The sequence below is a fragment of the Parus major genome, chromosome 1A, assembly GCF_001522545.3.
Source record: "Parus major isolate Abel chromosome 1A, Parus_major1.1, whole genome shotgun sequence".
In the NCBI taxonomy this organism is placed as follows: Eukaryota; Metazoa; Chordata; class Aves; order Passeriformes; family Paridae; genus Parus; species Parus major.
The window spans coordinates 40,010,434-40,028,213 of record NC_031773.1 but is presented as its reverse complement, the minus strand read 5'-3'; the positions used below and the strand labels follow the sequence as shown (position 1 = coordinate 40,028,213).

Sequence of the window (17,780 nt, the reverse complement as noted above, 5' to 3'; positions counted from 1 at the left end):
TGAAAAAAAAATTATCCAGCCCATTGGCTTTTTTTCCCCCAAATAAAGTTGTTATTACAGTATTTTTCCAACAACACAGAATCTAGTTCAGTTCCTTTTAACCCTAGAATTATACTTCTAGGGATGTGTTTGTTTCAGTTTTAGTTTTTATTTATGTTGTTTCAAATATAAAATTGGGCTTTTGCTTTTAGAAATAGATAAAATCTTATTCCTAGCTAAGGAATGAGGTCCTGTTAGGCAGAGGGTTATGACTTCCAGCAATACCTTAAACTCATCAAAGGTAGATTTTATCTTGGTATATGTATTGTTATACATGTTTCTCACAACCCCTCTCTGAAATGAATTTTGAACTGCTAGCAGAGAATGGAAAATAACTGTGGTAGCAGGTACTATTCATGTGGTCATGTATACCCAATTGAATCTTTATGATTGATGGTATTGCCACAAATAAAAAAAAAAGATGTGACAATTATAAAAAAAATTGTGGTTCCTCCATCAAATTTCCAGAACTTATGTGTTTTATGACTCTGTCATCTTTAATTTATTCTAAAAATTGTACTAAAGTGTCATCAAATAGGGTCAAAATTTCACCACAAATAGTAGTTCTTCAGATAATTGAGGCTTATTTTTTTATTTCAGGGTATTGGACATGTTAAAATCGCTGGAGAATTACCTCACTATATCTTATTATTTGTTGTCACTTTAATCATGATTTATTCTTTAAATCTTAATTTTGACCTAAATAATATTTCCTAACTTGAAGTTTGAATTAATTCTTTCCTAGAATATGTATTATAGTTAGCCATGCTTTCAGTATTAATCATGAAAGCATAATATTGTAAATATTTCAGACTATGCTTTCCTTTTTTTAATTAAAAAAACAGTTTCTGTCCTTGAAAATATACTGCTCTACAAACTGTAAATGCTTCTCTATGGCATAGTACTGCTCAAACAGAAATTAAGTAATACATTCTTAGTTTTACAGGTTTAGGTACATTTTCTTTTCACTGTGACTGATGAGGTTTACAGGCATTTCATTTGTTATGTTTATAATTTTACTTTTTCTTTCAGTGGATATATTAGAAGGATAATTCAATGTATCATTAATGTATCAGAAATTTTTATCTTCAAGATCTGAAGATCAGTTCTCCTTGCATTCATGCATTTTTTATCAGCAAATTCTAACAGTAAAGGTCACTCTGGTTAAACTGTTTTTAAATTTTCCAAGAGCTCCATTTAGATTGTACAGATATTGAAGTACCGACATATAAAATTAAGGTAACAAATTTGGCAGACAATGCAGTAGAAATCAATTATTTCTAATAAATTTCAGCATTAATTTAGGGATTTTTTTCTGCAAAATCAACTTTTATGCCTGAAATAGCTTATGACAATATTTCAAATTTAAAAATCATTATTAATAGTTTACAACTATTATTATTATTATTGTGTTCTGAATGTAGAATAGATAAAGATAGAATAATGGCATATACTTCTTTGGATGGTCTCCTTAATACCAGTCATAACAATACAGAACAACGCAGATGTATGAAAAACATGCATCATTTTCCATCCAAGTTTCCCAATTTAAACATCTTCCCCAGACTTGAATACACGTACAAAATACAAAAATGAAAATCAGAAGAATCCCATGTCACTAAAATTGGTGGTATGTATCTCACCCAGCAATATATTTAGTGGGTATCTCTATGGGTGAGGATTATTTGGAAAAAATTAATCATATAAAAACCAGTTTAAAAATAAAAACTGTTTATCTCTCTGAGGTCAGTCCACTCTTGTTTGAATCATGTTTTAATATACAATCTGGAGAATTTAATGTTGGTATAACTACACATATACCTAAAACCATTGCTGTCTGAGCCTAACAATTTTTACTGGGTGAGTTGCTTTCAAACATGTTTTTATGTGTTGTATGCATTGTAATAGGAATCAGATATTGACACTAGACACTTTGGTCTATTGTCAAATTCATATCTGAATGAATTTGCATACAGAATCTATTGCATACTTGTTAAATTCCTGCATTCCTTGCACATGCTGAATATGTACAGGTATAAAAATTAATATTTGACGGAACAGGAAGTTAAGATTCTCATTTGTCTTTGTTTTAGCAGGAATTTGCATTGTGGCTTTTTTAATCAGAGAGCCAACCTGTTCCTTGACTTGATAAGAGTACTACTGGACATTGTGACAGGTAATTCAGATTCACCTTATTGCTAAATGCTGATGAAAAATAATTAAAAACATAGCAAACTTCTTAGGTTTAAACTCAACTACTGTAACATTGTAAATTTCATTATTAAAGAATGTACCCATTTCTGGGTTCTTATTTAATTAAGCATCATGCTGAAGTAAATTAGGCTTCAGTAAAACACAGATTTGTACATGAATTATGTGATCTTGATATAAATAATACATTATATTAATAATATTTTAAATTAATAATTTGCAACTGACATGTTTTTTTTCCTAAACACAGACTACTTATTATTATGCATGTTTACAATTGTTTCCAAAATAAACGAGCCTTTCCAGTATTTTTTTTATAACAGATATATATACGTGTTCCTTAGTTTTATTAGGATTCAGAGGGTATGTAAAAGTTCTAAATAATTTTTAAGGTTCTAAATGTTTTTTCAGAAGTAATGGTAACCAATTAGATAATTTTTTTAAGATGTAAGCTCTCATCTCATTGTCTTGTGCTCAATGAACTTGCTTGTGTTTGGCATCTTCTTTCTCCCCCTGTAAGAATCTCTTTATAGTCCTGCTGTTATGTTCTTGACCTTTGCCATGACCACAACCCTGAGGCATCTGAGCATTCAGATAAAAGAGTGGGAAGAGGCTGGTGAAAGCTGTAGAATGAAACAAGCTTTGTAATGCACTGATGAATTTCCTGCCAAAACTTCACCTCCATTGCTGTCACATTTCCTTAACTAATAGGGAGATTTTTCCTCTAATGGACAGTGGAGGCCGTTTGCCTAATGAGAACTTGCAGAGGCAGCTTGCCATGTGTCTCTGTCTTTTAACTGAGGTGAAACAATCTTGCCTGGCTGCAGACAAGAAGGCTAAGAGGCAGTCATATTCCAATGTACCTGTCAGTAATTAATCTGTTTGGGCTTATTTTTTTTTCCACCCCCAGTATTCATATCTACTGCTCTTTGTGCAGTAGAACAACAATTACATTCCACTGGGAGCAGGTCACATTCAGGGGTCATCAGAACCATGTTCCTGGGTACAACATGCTTGCTTCAGACAGGCTATTTCTGTCAAGAACTTGGCATCTGAAATCTCCAACTATTCAGGAGATTTTACACCAGATTATCTTTTTTAATATTACTCTGGAAATACTGATTTTATTTAATATCATGTAGATAGATAAAAGTCATTCAATGGATAGTTTGAGTGTACCTTTGACATAGCTACTGAATAGCCACTAATTGCTGTGTCAAGATTCCTAATTTTTTCAGTATCTGCTAGCAAAGCTTTTTGTTGCAATTACTGTATATTAAAGATAGACTCAATTTATTGCTTTGTCACTGGATCCTCTCTTTGGGGTCAGGGTGATGTGCTATAGAACAGAGATAAAGCTGCTTCTTATTCAAACCTAAGTCTGTTCTAAAATCTCCCTGAAGTCCTGATGCCTGAAAGTGAATCATCTTTCATTTTGAAAATAATGCATTTTTCCTAAAAGTCATTCAGCATGTTTTCAATAGATAAAGCTTGCATTGACTCAAAATATATTTTTTGTTGCAAATTACTTTTTCTCCTAGTTTAGAAAGATGTTTTATTTTACTTTCATTTCCCATCTTATGATATGAAATGAATAAAGGACAAGTAAAATATAAGATCAATATTTCTGGGGTTTTTTTGGTTTGGTTTGTGTTTTTTTGGTGGGGTTTTTTGTTGTTTGATTGTTTGTTTTTTAAATTTATTTTTTATTGCAGTCTTTATAGCTGCAAAATATGTCAAAATCAATTGATTATTTTCAGTAGAGAAGTGCATGTTCTATACAGGGATGAAGCACAAAGCTAATGGAATTAGTTTCTTTCCACTGTAAAAAAGCAGCATATTGTAGACCAAATAAAATACTTTGTACTGCATGGATTAAGAATTATTTCTTCCCCATCACTTCCACTGTTAAATTATTATTTTTTTATATCAGTATTTATTAAGGCCTAATTGAAAAGGCAGATTATTAAATCAATAATTTAGAATTCACAGTATCTAAATGAAAAATCTATAAGTTAAACTAGGAACTTCAACCTTGTGTGTCTATCTAATAAGTCCTGGTGACAAATACAGAATTTAAAAGCATTTATAGAGACATAATTCTTTCTAAATTGTTAAATTCATAATTCTTTTTCAAGAACAGGAAACAGAATCTTATGTCTAATTAAACATTTGCAAGTCAAGCATGAGTTTCAACTAGAGAACAGGAAATTGTATCACATGAAAAGCCAACATTTTTTTTCTCCTTTAGAGATATTATACCTTCTGTCTTAGTTGACTTTTGAGCACTCATTGATAAAGATGATAAACTTACTGAGTACTAAAATATCTATACATAATAAATCATAGGGCTTTTCCTTTTTACATGAAAATATTTTTGGCTAACATTTTTACTTGCATTTTTAATCTACGACATGTCAGCTAAATGTCACAGATATTATTTCAATGCTTCTCTCTTTCATTGATTATTTGGGTTTTTCAAATTTTCTTATCTCAGCTGCGTTCATTTCCATGAAATGCAAGGAAAGTAAAGGAAACTAGGCACAAAGCAAAGACATTTAATCTGTTCTAACTGCATTACTACTTAAGCTAAACCTGTGCATGATTTTCTGAGTGCTTTAGAACATCAGCAGTAGTTTTGGAAATTACAATTTCAGTCCTAGTTGTAGAAATTAATGTTTTACTGACTAATTTCCATTTTCTTTTTGTGCTCCATAAACTATCAGAAAGATAGGCTGTCTGGTAATTTCACAGCAATATTTCCATTTTCTAATTCCTTTAAGCCTGGTATTTTCTTTTTTAAAAAACAGAAAAGAAAGACATGAAGATATTAACCTCCTGCTGAATGAAGCAAAATTCCTACTCCATAATTCTATAGTTGAAAACTACTTTAATTTTTTTTTCATTTTTGCAACTTGTTTTGTTTGCCTCTGTTGAAAAGGATGTATATATCCTTCTGCAAAGCTTCTTTAATATTCATTATTATACCTAGCTGTCCTTTCTGAATACATAAAAAGTTACTGGGTTTTTAAATGTGAAACTGAAATGGTCAGGCAAATCAAACAGTATCAAACATTTAAAAGTGGAAAACCTACTACTGCTCTATAATAGGAGAGTATGATTAGAAATTGTCACATAAATATGCTGATATGTCGATAAAAGTCTAAAGTTCCTTGTCATGAAAAGGGAACAACAATATCAATATCCAAATGAGATTTATCTACAGATTTGGACTTAGCATGTCCTCCACACTGACTAGGAAAGAGGAGCTAGTAGTCAGGATCTGAGGTGAAATATTATTTTCCATTCATACTTACAGATACTGAGATTGCTTACAGGGATGCAGCAAAATGAAGAGCGTTGCAACTCCCTAGAAAAGTTGTAGTCGCAGGACAAATATTTGCCATGTGACAGTTTTATTTATTTTTATAATTTTTGAAACTTGCTTGCTATTGTACAAGCTCAATTGTTATTGCAAAAATTATAATTTCATGGTAGTAGATCTTGCAAGAGTTGGTGGCTTTCTCAGAATCCAGTGCCATCCTTATTCATTGATTTGAATAATAGATGTGCTTTACATTCACCACACCTCTGTAAAAGTTTATGGAGATCTTAGCTACCTGGAAACCTACAAGAGTCTGATGGAAGAAGTTTTCTGGAAACCAGAACTTTGTGCTAAATTTAAGGCAATAAATTCAACTTCAATCTTTCATTGCTCTTTCAGTCTTCCTTTCCCGTTTTTCTGCTTTTTCCTGTGATATTCCCAGATGACTTGATTTTCAAACAAAAAGATAAAAAAAAATCAACAAACAAATTAAAACACCCCAAAAAACCAATCAAATTAAAAATCCACAACCAACCAACCAAAAAAATCCCAAAGAAACAGGCTGTGCTTACAAGCATTCATAGATATGAAAAACTTTCTTGCTACCCTCAGTGCATTGCTGCCTTAATTCAACTGCCTGGAAAACCTTTTGTGTTGTCTCATTTACTGCATTCTATTTCCTTCAATGGATGAATTATCTGAAGGACTTATGCTGTATTCATTTTTTGTCTTTAATTTTACTAGTTTTTATTCAACTTTGGTTTTTCTAGAGCTGTGGCTATTGTTTCAAATTGTAAGAAAAATGTTATTTGTGAAATGGTAGCTACATCCTATACAAATTATATATTATATATGTATGAGATTTACTTCTTAGTGCCCCAAAAGACTAACTTTTCAAATATAAGACTATTGTCTCAGTAATTACAGGTCATTATAAATACTAGAAAGTCAGAGGTATTTTGCCAGATCCCTTTTTTTTCTCTAAGTATACCCCAACACTATTATACCGGCTAATTGGTTTGTGCAGCATTATTCTAGCTTGAAATAACAGACATAAAACTTCTGTGAACTCTGACTTTTGTGGCATCCTATTAGTTGAAAATAAGATTGCAGACTATAAAAATGCCTTTTCTGTTACAAGTATCACTTCTGTATCCTATAAGATTTAATTACAAATTGACTAGTTCAACTTTATACAAGGCCTTGGAGATGAGGGTTTTGGCATGGCAGTAAAGGCAGTTTAAAAAAATTTTGTCCCTTCTGTTTGATCTGAAAATCAGGATTTGTATAGACAAAGATATGGTGTGCAAACTATATAACATTTTAAGAATTCTCCGAAGAACTCTGCAGGCCTAGTATTTGTATATTGCATTTTCAGGTTTACAAAAACTAAAGATTCCAATAAGTAAAAGGTGGATCTTTTAAAGACCATTTTTGAACATATTTATTCCACATCTCTCCCTAAATAAGGATTACTGTATTCAGCATCTTAGACAATATTGATTTTTCTTTGATGTGTGAACTTTTGGAAAATTGGCAGAAAACTGGACGGTCTTGATATAAGGAGAAAATTAGAGGAAATGTTTGTGACTAAACCCCACTAATTTTTAACTCTTGCAGACACTCAATGCAAGCAGCACAGTGCAATGCACATCTCTAGGTGACAGGCTATGGATGTATTGAAGAGATATAATAAATAAAAAACACAAAATTACACTGTCTGTCTCTTAACAGGGAATTTAGAGCCAGAAAAAATACATATCCAGATCTAATGGGCTACTGAGAATGCCAGAATTAATGTTTAATAATCATGTAATGATTGAGATTGGAAAAGACCTCGAAGATCATTGAATCCAACCATTATGTACATATATCTCAATTCAGTGCTATCTTTTGCATGACTTACAGCCATGCAGTTATCTTCAAATTATAAAATTTAGTGGCTGCTTCTGTGACTCCTTTGATCTTTCAATGACAGTGTAGTTAAGAGCATTTATTTTTTTATTAATTTGAAGTTACATTATAAAAATATTCTGAATTGTTGTACGTGTATATTCTACAATATATTGGTAAGTAACTGATCTATGTGCCCCTGTAAAAAGTACTTTGTTCTATTACTGCTCTATGCAAACTGAAATGAAGACATCTTCTTATAGAAAACTCTTAAAATTTTTTGAAAAGTACTTTTCTTGTCTGAGGCACTGGCTACATCTCAAAGTCCACATGTACCAAAAGAAATCTGCAGTAAAATGTATTAAACCAGAATGAAATTCAACATACTTCTATCAAAGGAAATTTTCATATTCTTATTACAAAGGACGATGGGAAAAGAATTAATAATTTGAACATGCACAAAATTATTTGAACTTTCGATAAAATTTAATTTTACAGATTGTATGTCAATCCCAGAAATCATCTGAAAGATCTGAACACAACACTGCTTATAAAAGAACCATGACTATCATTCTCTTATGTGCTGCTGGAGGAAATACTGGTTTATTGATTTGTCTCACCTAAATCAGATCCTTGGGAATGAGGAGTTTATATTATTCTGTATGAATGATTTATTTTTATTAAATTCTGTCTTGGGCTGTTCACAGGAATAGGGACCCACACAAGATTGACTTCATTGTATATGAAGCCTACTTCCTGTTAGCAGATAAGCATGAGAAGAAGAGCAAGGTGCAATAGGCTAGAACCAGTTAAGTGTTCTTCAGTCTAGGGAAGATGCATCAATCAGATTAGCATTTATAAATGTAATAACATAAAAATCATTTTTTTGTACCTTAGCTTATAAAAAAAAGCAAAACATTATCCTTCTGTACCTCTTCAATCAGATTTAATAACAATAAGATATATACTATGAGATCTTAACATAAAATTCAATTTCAGAATCCATTATGCACAAGAGCTGAAAAAGAAAATAACATGTTAAAACTCCTCCTAAAAGGCTGAGTTCAGAAGTATATATAAAGACATAGCAAGCATTTTAATTTTTTTTTTTTTTAATATCTGTTTTTTTTGTGGGTTTTTTTTTTCTCGAGATATCACTGTGTTCTTTTTTTTTTTTTTTGATGAGCAAGGATGAGATTTCCAAGAGAAATGTGACTGAAATAGTATTTTAAATTAGGGTAATACTTTTAATACACATATTCATTTTAAACCATAAAACAATATTCTCTATAATAAGCAATAAATCAACTTATTGCTCAGTCTTTCAAGGCAAGCTAGTCCAGTGCCTGAAATACACATCAGGCAACAACTCTGCACTGATGGTATAAATGCCATAGCAATTCTTTAGGTCTTTTACTTCTCCCTTCTCATACAGGATACCTGAATCTATAAAATTCTTAAAAATAAGTTTATTTTTCTCAGCTACACAGGCTAAAACATTTCAAACATGCAGGAGTTCTTTGAATGGAGTCGCAGGAACCTCTGAATTTCTACTTTGTCACTCTTCTACAAGCTTTAGGAAGTAAAAAAATCTGTCACTTCTATGAACTTGAATTTCTCTTAGCTCAATGTGTTCAGCTTTGTGATGATCTTAAAATGTAAACCAGAATACAGTACTTACCATGAAAATGAATGCAATTTTAGAAGTTTTTGTACTGAGATTGCAACTTTATGTCAAAGGGAAGGATTTTGCTAATCATTTGTGTGGGCCTTGTCTTTCACTCTCATCTCTATTCACTCTCTATGCCACTATGACTGTTTAGGATTAACAATTAACAATAGCTAAAACTAAATACCAATCCTTTGCATGTCTGCAGATTGAGCCATCCAAATTTAGTGGGTTTCAGTTCATTAATTTTACTCATGCACAGGCCCACATCAAAAATGCACAAGTCAAATGCTTAACTTCAAGAAGCGATCAGACTGTGAAATGATCGTAAAAGCAACGATAATGGGCAAGATAAAAGACTTCTACTTCAAGATCTTGTGTTAGTCAGTGGTCAATTGTGGATGCAAGAATAAATTAATGCTTCACTCAGTTAAACCTCACAGCTTCTGACATCCTGTAGTTTAGTACCTTCTGAACTGGAATTTGTCTCTACATCCTTCTGTTTGATATCACTTAATAACTGCAACAGCAGTTATATTGGCACAGCATGTTGCCACCAAGTTTCACAAGTCATTTGCACATTAAGTAAAAAAAAAAAACCCAAACTTCAGTTAGTGCAAGAATAGTTCTTGAATATTTCTTTTATTATTATTTTTGGGTCTAATATTGTGGGAAATAATGAATAACAGTTATCTCTCTCTATTGCAATCATATTTTCTTCTCCAATAATTTGTTTTTTCAGGTAAAGAATCCCAGTTGATTTAATATCTCTTCATATACAAGTTTTTCATACTTCTTTTTTGCTTATACTTTTTTCTTTTAGTTGAGAGAGCTGAAGGATCTTTAGCATTCAAAATACATAGGAATTGCACAATTATGAAGCGTTGCAGTAATGATTCACAATTTTCTTGTGTATTTTCTTCTTCTTCTCTAATATTTCACAGTTTCAATTGCTGCTAGGTATTGTTTTCATAACATTAACTGCAATAACCCTAATGCTTTTTTCTAAGATGTTAATTTAGAACCCACTTTCATATATATGCACAAATCAACTTTTTCCCAGAATTTTTTGTTTACACAAATTATACTGAATTACTTCTGTCATTTTATGATTCAGTTACTTAGTAGCATAAAACGCTTCTGCAACTTTTTGTTGTCAGCTTTAACGTTTCTAAATCATTTTGGTATGATCACGTATTTATCATCGTTTAATACCTTTTCCAGATCATGCACCTAGGAATACACTAAAAAGCACAGGTTCCCTAAAAGTTCACCAAGGATTAGTTGTTTAAACAATTATTTGTTCCTGTTCTGGGTTTATTGCTCTTTAGGCCAGTGTTAACTGTTCAGGTGGTAGCACATACTTATTATCTGGTTTAAAAGATCTCTATCCCAACTGGGCAATTGTACAATTTACTAGAAGACCACCCCATAAATTAGGGGACAATGTATTTCCAAAAATACACTTAAACTTACAGAGGTATTAACACCTTTGCTTATCAAAATAAATATATCACGATATTTAGATACTTAAATATTTTTGCAAGCTATCATGAGATAACTTTTAGGTGTCTTGACGGACAAAACAGTGAGTTAAAGAATCTGCTGTTGATCCAATAGAAATTAATCTTTTTCTTGTAATTACTTTTTAAATTACAAAAATTAAGGATTTTACCTTATACCTACCTGATAGAAGACATTTACAGACAGTAGATTCTATCCTATGAAACAAATAATTATAGATTCAACTGAGAAGTGTTTTGGTTTTTTTTTAAATTTAAATTTAGATTGTAAGATATTATATGTATTTTAGGGGAATTGTGAATTCTTTTCTATTTATTAAAATAATTATATTTCTAGAGAGATAGATATATAGACATAAATATCATTTCTATACATGGGGCATCCTTATTGATTTATATCATATTGATGAACTGACTTAGTGACTCATACTTAGAGGTCACTAAGTAGTGTTACAGATACAGGTAGATAGATATAGATATATAGATATAGGTATAGATATAGATATAGATGATATAGATATAGATGATATAGATATATAGATGATATAGATAGATATAGATATAGATATAGATATAGATATAGATATAGATATAGATATAGATATAGATATAGATATAGATATAGATATAGATAGATATGTACATTTCATAGAGGTGATCATAAAGATGATATATAAAAAAGTTCATATAAAGTTGGTGAAAGCCTAGAAGAAAACTTAGGAAAGAAAACAATTCAGAAGCATATATTAATTTGATAACACAAGCCCTGCATGAAAGATAAGCAAATATAAAAAAAAAACCCATTGGTATGCAAATTCTATACTATGCTTATTGCCAAACCAATGAAATATATAGTGTTGTCCCATCTTTCATCATCACTGATAAACACTATCTTCTCCAGGGAGTCATTTTCAGTACAGGCACTGCAGATATCTATGTAGATTACTAAAATTAACAACAATGTTTTAGGCATAGAACATACTGCTTGGCAATAGAAAATGCCACATGGAATAATCCAAATAATGAAGGGAGGAAGCATTACATTAATGCATGGATGATGTAAACTACTAATATGTTTTAATTTGGGTATTAATTTTTTATGCGATGAACATTTTTTATAAAGTGCTAATTCTGCATTATTTTGCTATTCCATCCTGTATGACAGCTGCCTGTTAATATAGGTTAATAAGCAATATACTGAGGAGAGGAATTGCATTTCTAGTGATTTGGTAACACTTGGTAACATTCTGTACCATTCACCTACGTAGAATAACTGGCCTGATGCAATTATTTATCTGGTCAGTAAAAACCAGTGATCCGTTGTCGTGCTGCTTTGATTGTGGTTACAGACACAGGTTTCTGTGCAGTTTCATCCCAGGCTGCTGCAGGCCACTTCTAGAAGTTTCTGTGTTTGGCCACTATGTGAGCAAAGCAATCACACTTCAGCATCGAGCCCAACATGCCTGAAGTCTCACTGGTTGTGGACTGAGTGATTAAATGAACATTATAACGGGAAACATGCAAGTTTGTTGTGATTGTTTTGATTTTGTGTCAAAGCCCTTATTAGCTAATAAGTTGCTTCCCTAAGTAGCTGTTTCTCCCTGCTGATCATCTATTGTACACTTTCCAGTTTCCTAATTCTCATTACTGATGCAAATCAAATTCTCATCCATCTCTAGGTTATTGTAATATTGATATGACTCTAACACACAGTACCATTGACTAAAATTCCTTAAATTAATGCTTTCCTGGAAGTTTGTTTCAAGAGGTTGGCTTCTTGTTATAAAATAAATTACAGTAATGCTCGCAGGACTTGAAGAAGTCTAGATTGCAGTGAAAATGTCTGATTCTTCTACCAAAAACAATTCAGGGAAGTGCTCACTAAGCATTGATCTCATATTAAGAGTCAATTCCTTTTAAAAATTAATAGGTGACACAACAATTTTTGTGCTGCAAGCCCTCATCCCTCTAAGTGATATGGCATATTGCTAAAGAATTTAGAAAAAAAAAAAAAAGTATGTGATTAATGTCCATTCAAAAAAAATATTTTCTGGATCTTTTTCTTATCATGAGACTTGCTGAAATTTTACAAAGCTAAAATGGGATAGAAAAGAAAAGGAAAATTTTTAGCTAAAGCTAGTAAGAGTAATGGATATGTAAATGGATACAAGTAAATAATAAAGAAATAACCTCTCTTTCAATTCCTATCTACCCACCTAACAGTTTCATTCAAAGTTCTTGTAATAAAATTTTCTCTTCTATTATAGTTGTAGAAACCATTGCCCTCAACCAAACACTCAGTCTCAGGAATGCACCCATAAATCAAGACATCTTGGTCTAAAAAATGCCATAACTCAGTCTGGTTCACGTTTTTGCTGACACAACTATCCATATATTTTTTCTCTCTCCTTCCCTGTTGCATCACACACATACTGAAGAGCAATTCAAAGGAGAATCACAGAACAAAGGTCTCTGGTGGTAAATGAGCAATTGTCTGAGTCTATACTCTGTAATCTATTGGAAAGTAGAACATAGAACAATTTAAGCTATGCATTTCTCCCCAACTCATAGGCAGTTTAATGAGAAAGAGACCCCAAGCAGTCTGTTTATGTAGCCCTGCAATCAGGGCTATTGCATGGAGTTCCATAATTAGACTCATCAAATATAATTAGGTCATCAGCTCAAAGGCATTAAATAAAAATCTTTATACTCTTTGGTTTTCCCACCAGCTACATTTTTGGTTTCATAAGACAATGAGGAAAGCTGGTATGACAAGTAGTGATAGTGTCTTGAAGAAAGTCCCAGTTGTTATTTGCTTGGCAGGAACCATGCTTAACTGCAGTGCAGCGTGTTTCAGTCTTGAGCCACGTATACTATATTTTAATGGCACTTGATAGATTTTGGTTCAACCCAGAGATCACAGCTGACATTCAGTGAGTGGAACACAAGATGCTGTTGGGAGTATTTGTAGCTTCTTCCTTAACAGTATCTACTTAAACCACCTGATGTTACATTTAGAATATCTAAAACATTCTTCACAATTTTCTGAATGCATGTTAGTGAAAAGGGTTAATAGAAATAACATGATGGACAGTAGTACTTTCACAAAGATTTTGAACAAATACTACCCACTTCTGTAAAGTGTTTTTGCTTTTGAAATAATGAAGTTTATGAATTATCATAAAAAAGATAGACAAACACTAGAAGACCCAGGATTTAATTTACAAGTGAGAAACAAAAATTTTATCATAATTTGCTGTGAAATCTCTTGCATTGAAATTTAGAGTATGCATGTAACCTACATGTAGCTGACAGTACTGCAGAGTGACTCTGATCAATGCTAGTAAATTTGACAATAATTAAGATCCATGGAGATATTTAAGTTTATATCTCCTGACAGGGAAGTAAGGGTGCTTTATACATGTTGTCCAATGGAGTGAAGAAAAATTGCCTGTATATTATGGCTACATAATTTGTGGCAAATGTGACATTGTTGGAAGGAACGTGAATTGGAGTGTGTGCTTTTGAATTTTTCAACCTCTTTTGTGTGAATTCATATTATTCCATAGTTGTTTTGAAGTTGCAGAAATAAATGGGATTCTATGTGCATCTATTATTCATTATTGAGATGTGTTCATGTCTGAAGTTACATTTAGCAGTGCAATTTGTGCCACTCCTCTTAGTATTTATTTTTTCATGACACATGAATATTTTCAAATAGGGATAATTCTAGCCTCACTTAAGTATTTTAGTTTTGTATTCAGAAGTATATTTTTGTAGTATTCAAAGTCTGATCATGCCTCTCTCTAATTATTAAAAGTAACTTTCATCTCCTATCTTCTTTACAAAAACAGTACAGGTTTATTCAGTAAAGATGTTATTCAAGAGAATAACATAGTACAGAGAAAAAAATATTAAGAAATATTTGATAATGAGGCATTAGGAAGAACAAATGAAAATGGACTGCTAAACATTTAAAGTTCCTCCTCAGCTAATCATTAAATTTAACTGTAACAAAAATTCAGGACTTATCAACCCAAATTTCATTAAAGAAAATTATCACAATAAAAAAATCCTCAGAGTGAAAGAGCTACTAAACATGTCTTTTATGATAATTTCTAACTTCCTTCTCAGATTTTCAAAATAATTTCTTTAGGCATGTCAACCTTTACATGTATATTCATTCCACGATTAAGAACTGTGACTCTGATTACCTTTACCTTGGGATTTATAAGTCATTAGGTAAAACATCTTGTTTCCCTTGGTTATGGCCTCTCATTTAAAACTTTTTTTTTAGCCATGTTATAATTGTAAAAAACGCTTTTATTTTTCTCTAGGTTAAGTTCCTTGGCAGACAAGAAGACTCTGGGGAGCCAGAGTTTGTCTCTGTTAGTTAAATCAAGGATATTGATCATGACCTGAACATAAATTTCTTAACTTTCCCCTGGTGATAACTTCCAAGTAGGATTAATGTTCTTTAGACCTAGCTCACAAGAAATTAATAACTTTTTTTTTGGCAACTGTAACTTTTGAGTGAGTTGCTAGATATAATCATGGATACCATACAGAAATTCTTACCAACTTAGTAGAACAGAATAATCTTTATTTTAAACATACTTTAACAAAATAATACACTTAAATTCTGTGACTATATGGTATATAATGTATTTTCAAATATTAAATTAGCATTTCACAATACATTAGCAAGTAATAAAGGATGATTATAACTTACTCCTAAATTTTGCTTTTTTAATGTGATTTAAAAATCTCACTATCAATGCCTGTGCCTGACCTCCATAACATAACTACCTGAATACATTATTCTGTGCCAAATAATCCATGTGTTCTTTTAGATGACTTTTTCCTTTTCAACCTATTAAGTAGCCTTGGACAGTCAGTTTGGCATTCTGGTATTACACTGCCAGAAGACATTCACAATTCCCTACAGATATGACTGAAGTGCAAATTGCCCATGTCCTTTCAGCTCTGATTACCAGCTCACCCAGTGATGCTGCTGCCCCAGACCTGGAAGAATTTATTGAAATTCTTTATCAGAAGCTCTAGCTTTAACAATTCTTTGGGTTTTTTTCACAGTCACAATGATTCTTATTCTATGAGATCTTCCTACTTTATGCATTTCAAGTTATATAACTTCATCTGTGAGAAAAACTGAAGGTTTTTTCTTTCTTTTGTGCCATTGTAGCTTTGTCTTGCCATGATTTTGTTTTCCCATTTTGTATATACAGCATCAAAATGATTAATCATCTTTTATTTCCCTAAATTTTTGAACTCTTCTCAGAGTAACCTCTCCATAGTCAAGGAACCAGATCCTGTTGTCCAAGTTCTTTTACATGTTATATAGGTTTGTCTAGTACCGAATTAAAAACATTAATAATTATGTACTTTTATGATGTTTGCATTTTTAATTCAGTTCATAGTAACCATAGTAAAACATTGAATTAGATCACTATTCAAAGGCTTTTCTATGCATTTTTCCATGTTTCCAAATATTCTCTGGAACCCTGAAGCAATCAGTTTTTCTCAAATATAATGTAGAGTTTGATAAATGACTGAGTATGGTAGGTATGACAATCCTAGCTCTATCAATAACTGCAGGTGCTAGAAGTATCTTGTTTTCAATAACAGATCCAAACCTGAAGCAAACATTTATCTTTTTTCAAAACTACATGAAAACACTTTAAAACTTTTATTCTTCAGAGTAGTTACCCCCTTATTAAAGAGCATATCACAGCACCACTGATCTGACTTTGATTTAAAATCAAGTGGGTTTCAAGTGGCCTGCAACTTTTGTTCAGGGTCCCACAGTCAAATCTACCTGTGCATCTTCTGGAATACTAAAAATGCTTGATTTCTTTTTCCATATATATTTTTACTGAATTTTATACTCTTGAGATATTGAAAAAAATCTTTCAACAATAGACCTGAATTTGCACTTTTCTGTGTTCAGTCTGCTTATGTTCATTTCAGATAAACAGATGATATTTCACACATTATATTATGTAAAATATTAAATGCAAAGTCCTTTTAGATTACCAATCATTTCCCCCTGTGAACATCATATAAAAAACCAAATGCAATACCATATATGACAAAATCAAATAAGCAGTATTTTGCATTTTTGATGACTGCTATTCTTTCATTAACTTGCACTGTTAATTTTCAGATAGATTTCTTCTAAGATTCCCAAAATAAGCAGGAAATTAAATACTTTGTAGTTAACTACATTATTTTATTTTTACTTTAGAAAGCAATTCTTTAAATATAAATAATATTTTGTGAGTATAATCACCAAGCAATAAAACCTATCTTTTTTTTCATCATTCTGCATGAACCCATTGAAAATATTAAAAATGGAAGCTTCTATTTTAATCAGGTATATTATTTAATCAGAATACAGCTGTTATATGAAAATATAAAATATATTAAAATATAGAAACAATATGACATTTACTTTTGTGTATTACACCATTTACACATTTCTATGTTTGACTTAGTGGAATGTTAGAGAAAAATTGTAAACCTTGTTTTTCTAAGATGTTTATTGAAATGACATCTAACTTTCATGACTTTTGATCATAAAATTGAGCAATTTCTCACCTTTGGACAGCACTAGTAATACCTATTTGCCAGTGTCGTCTCAATTAACTGTATCATTTCTTTATTTTATTGAAGGTTTGGTTGTTTGGTGATTTTTTTTATTTTTTTTGTATATATATATATACATATATCTATACACCAATATTATTTAATATCTTTATTGATGGAAAGGATGAAGGGATTGACTGCATCGTCAGCATGTTTGTAGATGACACCAAGCTGAGTGATGTTGACACACCTGAAGGTCTGAAGCCAGGATAGGAATGAAAAATGTGTCTATGGCAATCACTTGAGGTTTAATAAGACCAAGTGCAAGGTGCTGCACCTGGGTCAGGGCAACCCCTGGTACCAATCCAGGCTGGGGATGAACAGATGGAGAGCAGCCCTGGGAGAAGGACTTGGGGTGCAGGTGGGTGAGAGGCTGGACACGAGCCAGCCATGGGCACTCCCAGCCCAGAACACCAAACGTGTCCTGGGCTGCATCCAAAGCAGCGTGGGCAGC

At 31.9% G+C, this 17,780-nt stretch overlaps 1 protein-coding gene across 2 annotated transcripts in view; it reads left to right on the top strand.

Annotated features, from left to right (window-relative positions):
• The window catches only part of MGAT4C (MGAT4 family member C), a 323,879-nt gene that overhangs the window by 144,061 nt on the left and 162,038 nt on the right, over positions 1 to 17,780 (top strand). Inside the window, exon 1 of one of the 2 annotated variants that reach the window (XM_033514698.1) lies at positions 2,150 to 2,215. The exons of the other annotated variant lie outside the window; for it this stretch is intronic. The gene's annotated coding sequence lies outside the window, so the exon portion shown is untranslated. Of the gene's footprint in view, positions 1 to 2,149; positions 2,216 to 17,780 lie in introns of those variants that run through there. 2 annotated transcript variants of the gene reach the window in all.